This window comes from Ictidomys tridecemlineatus, chromosome 12 (genome assembly GCF_052094955.1).
Source record: "Ictidomys tridecemlineatus isolate mIctTri1 chromosome 12, mIctTri1.hap1, whole genome shotgun sequence".
In the NCBI taxonomy this organism is placed as follows: domain Eukaryota; kingdom Metazoa; phylum Chordata; class Mammalia; order Rodentia; family Sciuridae; genus Ictidomys; species Ictidomys tridecemlineatus.
In genome coordinates this window covers 53,261,402-53,273,527 of record NC_135488.1, presented here as the reverse complement: position 1 = coordinate 53,273,527, position 12,126 = coordinate 53,261,402, and positions in this window count along the sequence as shown.

Sequence of the window (12,126 nt, the reverse complement as noted above, 5' to 3'; positions counted from 1 at the left end):
ATTGATTTCCTCAGATGTTGCTTTTAGGTTTTTCTTTAATTTGCCCAATTATTATCCAACACATGAGTCAATCATTCAATTAATCATTTGTCTTTAATTTATTTTCAATAATTGCCTTGTGGAAAAGGATTTCTTACTGGAGGAATCCCAAATCAAACCAAATGGAGACAAACTTGCAAGTACTGTCATCATTGTCAAATAATGCAGCTGTCCAGGTAAAAGACTTTGAAAGTGCTTTCTTTCCATGTTGCTCCCTAATTTCTGCTCCATCCTATGGATGACAAGTCCTTGTTTTTAACTCTGAAGGTAAGTTTGTTTGTTTGTTTATTTTTGGCACTGTAATTGAACTCGGGGGCACTTAACTACTGAGCCCCATCTTCAGCCTTTTTTATTTTTTATTTTGAGATAGGGTCTTGCTAAGTTCCTTAGGGTCTCACTAAGTTGCTGAGGCTGGATTTGAACTTGTAATCCTCCTGCCTCAGCCTCCCAAGCTGCTGGGATTACAGGCATGCATCATTACACCCAGCAGTTATTTTTTAATGTTACCTCAAAGCTGCTGCCTGGGAGAATAAGAGAAGAAAAAGTAAAAACTCCACAAATCTCACTGTTCTTATTAAAAAATATTTCCTGAATTGAGTTAAAAAGTTGATATTGATTATATCTGTCATTTTTCTCATTGTTCTTTTAGAGGAGAATATTCTGGATTCTGTGCTCTGTCATTATTATTTATGTTACTCCTGTAATTAGTCTTGATCATACTTTCCCTGGGCCATCTTTGAGTCCTGCTGCCCCATTCTGGTGTTCCAAACCACCTCAGAGATGAGTGCCACCATGGTCTCTCACTGTTTCTAAAGTATTAACTGCCACCTACAGGGGGCATCTTTCTAAGTCTCTGCAGAGTCACCTAAGTTTCATATTACCCCGAGGAAAGAGAATTTTACTTCATGTATTACCTCCTTCAGTTCTGAATATCCTGCAAGAAAACATTCCTGACTCAATGATTTACACGTCAGTTAATTCATTCTTAAAATCCTTTTCCTATAGATTTCAAAGACTAATTTTTTTCCCTTATGAGAAGCCCCTATTGTTTTTTTTCTGCTAAATGGCTTCTGTCAACACCACTTTAGTCCTCTAAACATAGTAAAATTGTTGACCCTCACAAGGAAGACATTAGGATTCTCAATAATATCCTTTATTTAAGAGCCTACTGTAACATCTCAATGTGTGTGTGTGTGTGTGTGTGTGTGTGTGTGTGTGTGTGTGTGTGTGTGTGTGTTCGTACTGGGAATTGAACTCAGGGCACTCAACCACTGAGCCACATCCCCATCCCTATTTTGTATTTTATTTAGAGATAGGGTCTCACCGAGTTGCTTAGAATCTTGCTTTTGTGGAGGCTGACTTTGAACTCACAATCTTCCTGCCTCAGCCTCCCCAACCACTGGTATTACAAGCCTGAGCCACTGCACCCAGCTCATTATATTTTTGATACAACTACTCAATTATGAAGGAAATTTAAGCTGTACATTTATTCCTAAATGTACAGGTAAACCAAAAGGCATGAATATATAGCAATGAGAGGCTGGCCTACTGTCTTTACAATTAAAATTCCAGATCTAAGAAATTTTCAAATTATTTTGTGCATATTATATCCCTATGTGGAATATTGTGAGGCCATTAAGTTTGATATGAGAGGCACACTCATCTTAAATCTTATGGAATCCATACATAGATGGGAATCCTGTGTACTTGCAAAGCTTTTGGCACTAATAGATGAAGTGAGTGATTTCTGTTTGTATGTTTTTGCATAATTTATGTTTTATTGTATTTCCTTATCACACAATAAGTTTATATTAATACTGCGGATAGAATCTTAAAACTGAAATACATATACACACACAAACACATGAGTAGATAAAGACAGACCTGTAAAGAGTCATTGTAATTTATGTAGTAAATGTGAATTCCAGTTATATGCTCTTACTTTGAAATGATAGGAGGAGGCGTGTATGACTTTCTGATACTAGGGCATGTGATTATTCTGCATTTCGACAATATTCTTTGGGAGTGTTCACACTTGGAGTCTCATCATAAGGAAGCCCCAGCAGTCCATATGAAGACCCATATGGAAGGAACCAAAGCCATGGACCACAGATTTGGCTGAGCTTCCACCTGAGAGCCAGCATTAATCAAGTGAGGCATCCACCTTGAAAGTGTATTGCCTGGCTTCTAGACCTCAGCTTAATAGCAGAAGTTCATTATGTTTTTTGTTTGAGGCTACGTGTTGTGTGTTAGATATGAGGTATCCCCCAAAATCTCATGTGAGAGACAATGCAAGAAAGTTCACTGGTGAAATGATTGGGCTTTGAGAGCCTTCACTTAATTATTGCATTAATCCACATGAATGGAATAATTGGATGGTAATTGCAGGCAAGTAGGATATGTCTGGAGGAGGTGGGTCATTGGGGCACATGCCTTTGGGGCATATATTTTGTCCATGGTGAGGGGATGTCTCTCTCTGCTTCCTGGTGTGATGTCTTGAGCTACTTTCTTCTGCTACACCATTCTACCATGTTGTTCTGCCTCTTCTTGTGCTCAGGCAATGGAGTAGGCTGTCAATGGATGGACAGCTCTGAAATCATAAGCTTCAAATAAACTTCTCCTCCTTTAAAATTTTTCTTCTCAGGTGTTTTGGTCACAGTGACAACCAAGCTAACTAAAACACTTAGTCAAATTAAAAATGTCCATGGGGTGAGAAATATATATATAGTTATTTTGAGACATCCATTTTTGCAGTTGTTTGTCAAATATTTAGAAATAATCAAGACATTTTGGTACTTGTAAGAAGGAGATTACTGTGAAAAACAAAATAAACAACAGCTAAGACATGTGGCATCAGCTTGGCCACATGGTGGGAGGAAGCTCAAGGGCTTTGTGCTTGCCTAATGAAAGCCTGAAGATCCTCAAGGAAAGTGTAAGGACTTAAAGAAAAGTGAGAAAAATATTTTTTTATACTGTAAAGGAAAAGAGATCCTTGCTATGTAGCCATTAAAAGCTTAGCAGCAGTCCTTCCGGTAGTTATGTGGAAATGTAAAATATATTCTTCACATTGGTTTATTAAGCTTAAAATCAGAATATTAAAGGTAACACTTGGCTTAATGTGGTTGTCTATAATAAAAGAGCACAGAATGACCTGTAGGACAATTTGCTAAATATCTAAGCCAAGATCACCTAGGTTTGAAAATAAATTCTTTCTTATTCTTTGCCCTTTCTGATTAGAAAATTATTCTTAGATTATGGAAATGTCTCAGGACCAAAAGTATATCCATGGAAGCAATGTCAGAGTGTGTATTTTATAGCCTTAGAATGATCTATAGTGTAAGAATATTAAGTAATATTAAGCATATTAATATTGCAAACATTAACCACGTAGCCTTACAAAGTTTCTTCATGCAATAGGATATCTGACACTCTTAATGATTTTTTTTAATGGCAGTCTAATACAAAAATCCAGGCAAGGAAGAGCTTATTTAGAATAGACATATGGGTGTGTGGCTTTTGTGCACTGGAGCACATTACAAATTGTTATCTAATAAAACTACAGTATATCTTATAAATTTACATTGAATGGACTTAGAAATGTTACATGGTTCACCTGGATTTCAGAATTGTTATGAATAAGTAGTTGCCATGTTCCTTCTGTATTCCAATTTTTAAAAGAGCGTGTCTTATTATAGTCCTCTCTGCCACTGTATGTTGCATATGTGAAGACACATAACTTGTCCTGTATGGTCTTTGGATACAGAAGAAAAGAATGAAGAGTTTCTTCTTTACCTGAACTGGATTTAGATTATGAGTTCCCAGACGTGGATCTGATGCCATAATGGTGGGATACGAGAGAGTCCTGATAGAGACATTAATATAGTTTGCATTTGGAAGAGGTAAAAATTGCTGTAATAAGAAGTGGCCTGTAGCAGATTAATTTTCCCAAGATGGTTATACATGTTATTAGTGAACATTTTTGATTTTCATAACCTGTACAATATGGAAGAAGTGAGGCTACATGAATTCTGAGACTAGATTAGTAATATGCTATCTATTTTGCCCATTTTGGGGGGGAGGGGTACTTGCTTTTAATAACCAACCATTTTACTATAAAGAAACCTAAACTACCTCATGGAAGAAAAATAACATGAAAAGGTCATATACAAGGGATTTGACCAACAACCAAAGGGAGACCACAGTTGACATCTAGCACCAACTGTCAGCTCTGTGAGTGAAGACAGATGATTCTAATGAAACTGGCCTTTAATTTTCACACATGAAGATTCAGTATTGTAGAACAGAAGCAAGCTATTAATTCTATTCTCTCTGAATTCTTGTGCCACAAATTTTTGTGGAGTAGAATAATTGTTCTACACTTCTAAATTTGGTGATGTTGATCATACAGCAGTAGTCTATGGAGCACCTAACCTTATTTGTTTCTTTGCAGTGATTATCAGTAAATGTCCTTACAAATGAAAAGAAGTCGGTCCATTATAGCCACTGACTCAATAGTGAAAAATCAGTGGTACCAATTTTAAAAGTCAACAGAAATGGTTAAGAGAAAAAATAACAGGGTAACAAGAAATCAGCTGGACAAAAAAAAAGACATGTGACTTCTTAGAATTTTCATCTTTCTCAACAGTCTTTAAAATATCTTACATCTTTGAAATCTGTTCTATTAGGGTGATCTGATATGTATCATTTGTCTTCATTACAGTACATTCATGTTTAGCTTAATTTTTATGCTTCATATAAACACATGTTCTCTATGCTTTGTTACGCCTCTACTCTGACTACTACCTCTGCTACATTCACTTTATTTCATTCAAAAATTCAAAAAAGACAAGCTTCAAATTCAGACAGTGACAAGCACTTTCCCCAAACGCTAGCAATTTCATTGAGAAACACATATAGTGATGTCATGGATGGCATGGTACTTTTTATTTAAAAATATGATGGGAAGAAAAGTAAAGGAGACTAGGTTGGTGGATTTTGTAAGTATTTTGGTAACAAAAACTCAAAAATATCTCAAAAGAAATCCAGACTATAAAACCGAGTCTGAGTTAAGTGGTGTATGCCTATAATCCCAGTGACTAGGGAGACTGAGGCAGGAGATACACAAGTTAGAGGCCAGCCTCAACAACTTAGTGAGGCTTTCAGTTATATGATAAGAAACTGCCTCAAAATAAGAAATAAAAATGATTGGGAATGTAGCTCAGTGTTAAAGTATCCCTAGATTCATTCCCCTGTACCAAAAAATAAAAATCAAAAAAACTCAAATCTGAGATCTGGGTCTGCTCTCCTAGACACCTCCCAGTATTCCCATAAGAAACATACAAAACCACTGAATTACACAATAGACAAAGCCTCTTCCTGCTCCAGTACTCAGTTCCCCTATTACATAGGAGAACATGAAAAGTTCATAAGAGCTTCAGATTAGCCTTACAACTGGGCAGTATAATCATCAGTTTGCTTAATATGCTTCAAAAATGTTAAAGAGAAGACTTTTGAGTCTCAAAGTAAATGCCCATCTGCCCCATGACATCTGTGAGTGGTAAATGCTACACTTTAGAAATGGTGTAATTGACATTATATTCAGCAGGGTTCACACAGAACAAATTATTTTCAGCCAATCTCAATTTCTTCTCTGACAGACTAACCAACTTTTTATGACAAGGATTCAATAGACAGAGCTGAATTCCAGTGAAGCATTTGCCATAGTCCTTTGCAATAGCCTTGACTATAACAGGGACTGGATAGAAAGCTGTTGGAATAGACTACAGTCCAATCACCAATCCTATGATACTAGTTAGACAGCTGTCAATCTCAGTGATGTCCTACATTTATTTCAGGGTTTCAAGATCTATCCTTTCCTGACCACATCAATAATGGTCACAAATGCAATATACTAATCAAAGTACAGAAGATGCTACATGTCAGAATAAGAATTCCAAATACTCTGATAGGCTTGGACAAGAGAAAATGTGATATAATATGTAATTTAACTAAAATAAATTCATTTGATTTATTGAAGCTAATTGTAACACAGTCTGGAACAGAAATATTTTAGGGATATTACTCCTTCCTTTAGGGGCTATGAACACAATGTGAACTACTGCAAGTGATGTGGCACCCTTACAATCATTTTTGATGCTTATTTCAAATTTTGAGCAGTCATTAAAGATGCAGCAAAGGCTGAATGAAGTTTGTAATAAAAGTTTTATAATACAATTTACATCATAGATAAATAGCACTTACCAAATGGAACTTTATTCAGCAATGAAATTTGAATTGTAATGACAAGCAAAAGTATTAATAAGTTTCAGGAATACAATATTTTGTGGAAGAAAAATCTCAAATCATAGGAAAATAGACTTTAAATTATATTTATCATTTATACAAATTCTCAAATGTCAAAGCTATCATATATGGTTTAGAGAAAAAATTATAGATATTATGTTAAAAAAAACTAGAGAAATATAATCACATACCAGAGGGCTGTGAATTGTTTCTGCATAAGGCTGTAGTTCAACACTATTAGAAATGGAAGTGCACACTAAATGTAATAGTATGTGTTTTAAACCATGTGTTTGAGGAAAGTGTTTCATAGAAATATCACCATTGATTTCTTATAAATATTCAATAAGTATATTTGTACCCTTAAGATTTAGTAGAAGCAATGATTAAAAATAATGGTTAAATTTTAGAATTTCAAGAAACTTTATTACATGAGTAATGATTAAATATTTGGGGGGATGAGTTTTTTAGGGTTAGTTGGCTTCAGTTAATGAACATTTAAGAATTAATGTTTGACCAAAATTAGGTTACAAAATCTTGAATAAATTGTATGTGATATAATACACTTCCAGGACCCACTATCACTGCAAAATCCCAGGGTTATTCCTCTTACTACAGATTTCATCTCCGGCAGACCCAGGCTGATGTCTGCTTCTACTTTTCCTGACAATGCTAATTACCTGGCTCTTTAAAAATGCACTCCTAGAAAATATTTCTGGTGCATTGGTGAAGCACTCACTGTTCATTAGAAATTGACCCTGAAAAAAAAAGCCATGTTATAGGGACCAACAGTGACTCTTTCAAGTTAAGCCCTATATCTACTCAATTAGGAAAATAGAGTCAGCTTTTTTTTTTTCTAGTGGGTTCAGGAGTTTGATCCCAGGGACATTTTACCACTGAGCCTTACTCCCAGCCCTTTTTACATTTCGTTTTGAGACATGCTCTCAATAAGTTATTGAGGTTGGCCTCAAACTTGTGATCCTTCTGCTTCAACTTCCCTGTTCACTAGACATAAACCCTATTGCCTAGCCCAGAGTCAATCTTTGTTTCTGTGAAACATAATCGTGAATATGACAGTCACTCAGACACGTGATAGACACAGGGATATATATATATATATATATATATATATATATATATATTAGAAAAATGATCTATAAGGTTTCTTTTTGGTTTTCAAATTTACTAAGTGATTTTTCCAAAGCAAGTTCCATGCATTATTAATCAATGAGTTATAATGTCTATCATTGAATGATGTAGTGATTTGTGAATAAATTTAGAGCTTGGTAAATGCAAGAATTAATAAGTTAACACTTAACCAAATGAGTAATTTAATTACCTCACTGGCACATGTATTTTAAGAAGATTATTATGTCAAGAAGGAATGAACAGATCAGCTCCATTTTTTATTTTGAAGAATGGTCTATCTTATGCCTACAAAGATTACTTACTTACGTATCTCTCTATCTAGTTATATACATATAACTACCCTGGGCAAACAATTTTATTCCTACCTTAAAAATATACAGTATCAAAGTCCAAATTTTTTTGCTAGGCATCAAGAAAGGATAGTACAAAATAATATGGGAAACTCAGAAAATATCACCAGTTCTGCTTTCCTAGAACATTTTTTACTTCAGAAATTATATATATCATATAGAATATCATTATATTTATAATAATGTTATCTATTATTCTGAAGCAAGACATTAATAAGAAAGCTCATCAGGGTTACTACAGACTGTATAAGGTATGAATAACAGTTATTACTTTTTGTAGTTTGGGTAAAGCAATATGTGTGGATTTCTATGTATATTATTATCATCTCAAAGGAAATTTGGCACTCTCTCTTTCTAACTCATACTTATTAAATGTCAGGATTAATATTTTCCAGTGGAATCTAACAAACATGCAGAACTCCTGACAATCTCTGAGCCTTAGGTTGTCAGAGCAATACTCAAAATGACATGTTGTCAAGACTGTCTTGGTTATGCCAATCACAAAGTACCCCCATCCTCCACATATCCCACTTAATTTAGTAACTTTAGAGTACAAGCATACATGAAGACAATAACTATTATATTCTGATTTCTCAGAAAAGAGAAATCAATTTTAAATATTTCTATATTATTATTTTAATGCAATGGCTCAGTGTACCTAGTAGCAGATTCTGAGCTGTAGATCCCAACATCAGGCAATTAAAGAGATGCACATTACTCTGATGAGTAAAATTAACTCTTAGTTTCCCTTGAAATGGAACTGCATCTGCAAATGTTCATCATCCTATTTCTGCCCTGCTGAGCTGGTAGGAGTTGGGAAATAGGTAGGATCTCAGAAATAATTCCTCAAAAGTTTGGATATTTATATGAAATTACATTTAAAGAAAAAAAAACTTTCATTTCATAAACTGTGATTGCTATTACAATCACAGAAATGTCAAGTATACCCTTATTTCCAACTGATGATATGTAACTTTGTAAAAATTATAATAAGAAATTAACTGAGGCACATTTAAGTGTCTTATAGGAAAGGAGCTTTGGAAATGTTAATGGTCTATGTGGCAGAGAGAGAAGGTGAGAGAGGAAGGGAATTGAAGGGAAAGAGACAGACTGACAGGCAGGGATAAGATTCTTCTTTATTGGCCCAAAAAAGACCAATAAGTTTGTGGGAGATTTCCTATAATTACCTTTGCTTGAGTAAAATGAGAAATATCTTCAAAATACATGTTGACAAGTAATCTACACTGTAGAAGACAGACTTTAAAAAAATAATTAGCTAATCACTTGACACTTGCAATTCTTTTCCTATTAATTTTTTAAAAAATTATCCCACTGTTTGGAGCCGTAGGCTACTGGTTTTCAATTAAGTAAAATTCTGTCTACAAATTTTGGTACAAGATTAGTTTAATATTGCACTTCCCAACACTTTTATGAGATGTTACTGCATTCATTGGTGAGCAAATCTGTTGTAGGGAGCAAATGCACAGGGACCCTGATGACATCTGATTAGCATTAGTACTAAATTTTCATTATATTTTTATTATAAACTTAATGATCTTCTGAACAAAAGGATGATTCATTCTACAAAGGATAGATAGTTACAGACTGACTTCAGCACTACGAAGCTCAAGGACAAATGTGGCCAAAATACCACCTTGTCAAGGAAGCAAGGGCTTGTCACTTGCTAACAAAGTTCAAGTATTTGGTCTGGTCTCCAGTTTTCAGCTAAAGTTCACACTCTCAGAAGACACAGATTGCCAGAAGGAGGCAATTTCTGCCTTTGTATTTTGTTCCTTTTTTATAACTATGTCTGAAGACCAATTATATCCTTTGATAGTAATGAAAATTGAAAGTTAAAATGTTAGTTTTGTTTTCTGGAAAAACTTCACTAAACAATACTAGCAACAACTACAAAAAATATAGCTTTTGTAGTTAAATACTAGATATTAAAAGTGTAACAAAGAACTTTTAAAAAGATTTAAGCATAAAAATATAAACTTTTCTAATTGGAAAGAAGAATTTCAAAGAAAGGAATGTGTAACATAATCTACATAATTCCAAAGTGAATTAAGCAAAATAGGAAAAAATATTAGTAGGTGAGTTGCTAAAAAAAGACAACTAAATAGCATATGTAAAAAGCACACCTGTACCACATCATTTAAATGGCTAGGTATCAAAGGATAAGCAAAGATTTATCAGTTCATATTGAAACTAAAGAAATTATAGCTAGTGGTAGTGGTAATAAAGTAGAATTTGAGCCAAAAAGCATTCATGTTAGGAAAATGAAAAAGCTTTTAAAAATAAAGCTCACATTTCTTTTCTCTCTCCCCCTCCCTCCCTCCCTCCCTCTCTCTCTCTCTCTCTCTCTCTCTCTCTCTCTCTCTCTCTCTCTCTCTCTTCTTTTAAGTACTGGGAATCTAACCTAGGGGTGCTTCAGCACTGAGCTACATCCCCAGCCGTTTCATTTCTTTCTTTTTTTTTTTTTTTTTTAGAGAGAGAGAGAGAGAGAGAGAGAGAGAGAGAATTTTTTAATATTTATTTTTTAATTTTCGGTGGACACAACATCTTTATTTTATTTTTATGTGGTGCTGAGGATCGAACCCAGTGCCCTGCTCATGCCAGGTGAGCGTGCTACCACTTGAGCCACATCCCCAGACTCCCCATTTCATTTTTTATGGTGATACAGAGTTTAAATTATTGAGGGTCTCACTGAGTTGCTGAGGCTGGTCTCAAACTTGCAGTCTTTCTGTCTCAGCCTCTGGAGCTGCTGAGATTGTAAGCATGCGCCACTGCTAGGCTGAACTTCCCATTTCATGATGGAGAGATAATGAACATGAATATCTATTCACCAAAATATATAGAACCACTTATCAGAGCAAATCTTACCAGCTATACAAAGAGATATAAATAAAAATGATAAAAGCATTAACATTACAGTCATTAAAAACAGATCAAGGGGCTGGGGTTGTGGCTCAGAGGAAGAATGCTTGCCTAGCATTCATGAGGCACTAGGTTTGATACTCAGCACTACATGAAAATAAAAAGGTATTGTGTCCACCTACAACTAAAAAATTGATGTTTAACAAAACCAGATCAAATAGACATATATTGAACCTTACATACTAAATATAGAGAATAACCATCCTCTCAAGTGTACATGGAACAGTCACAAAAATACAAAAATTGATCATATGTTATGCATAAAGAAAAACATAAAGATCTATATGTATTTTACAAATAGCTCTGTTAGATCACAGAACATTAAAATTAGAAATTCTTAGCAAAACTTAAAAAGTTAACCAAGCTAAAAATTTAATACCTTTCTGTTAGTTCTAATTTAAAATAATAGATTGATATTCAATGATAAAGTTTTAAAGTTTATTAAATGTAGACTTTGCACACCTCTTGTTAAATTTAATTCCAGATTTGTAGTTTTAAAAAATATTCTTATTTCTATTTTTAGCAGAGTTTTACCTACCATTATATCTTTTAACTTATTGTTTGTACATGTAAAGGCTATTGATTTATATATGCTGACTATAATATTTGATTTTATATTAAATGATTATATTATTTGTGTTAGGTTTATCATTGATGTCTAGAGTGTTTCTCAAGTACAAAAATCATATAGTTTATCTTTGGAACTGGTTTTAAGTTATTTCCCTCCAATTTGTATACCTTCAATTTCTAGCTCTTATCTAATTGCATTAGCTAGTACACTGTTGATCAGTAGTAGAAATGTGGACAGACTTGGTTTATTCCTAATCTTAGCATTGTTGGAATAGGATTGCAGATATCAACATGAACTGATAAGTAAGAGTCAAAGAAAGGTAGGTATAAAAATTAATAAAAATGTCTGTGTTCATACATGTTTTTGTACATGCATACATGTATGTTTAAATATACTTAGAGATACTACCATGCTCTCTTCAGAAAGCACCAAAAGAGAATAAAAATCCCAATAACAATTAGCATATTTAATGCCTTGATATTGGTTTCTTATGAAAATGTCAGTGCTCCTCAAAGAAATGGATCATAATAAATTATGGCTTAGACTTAGAAAGTTTTGTTTTGTTCCAAAGTAAAAAAGTGTTCAAAGAATTTTGGGGACATTTTAAAAAGACGTAAAGAGCTAATCTGAAGAGTCTTCCATTGCTCAAATCTAGTATAATAATTTTATACTACACATACACACACTCACCCACACATACTTATTATAGGATCAAGAAAAAATGTAGAAAGATGATATTTGAAAATTAACCTTCAGCATGCATAGTAATAATAATTC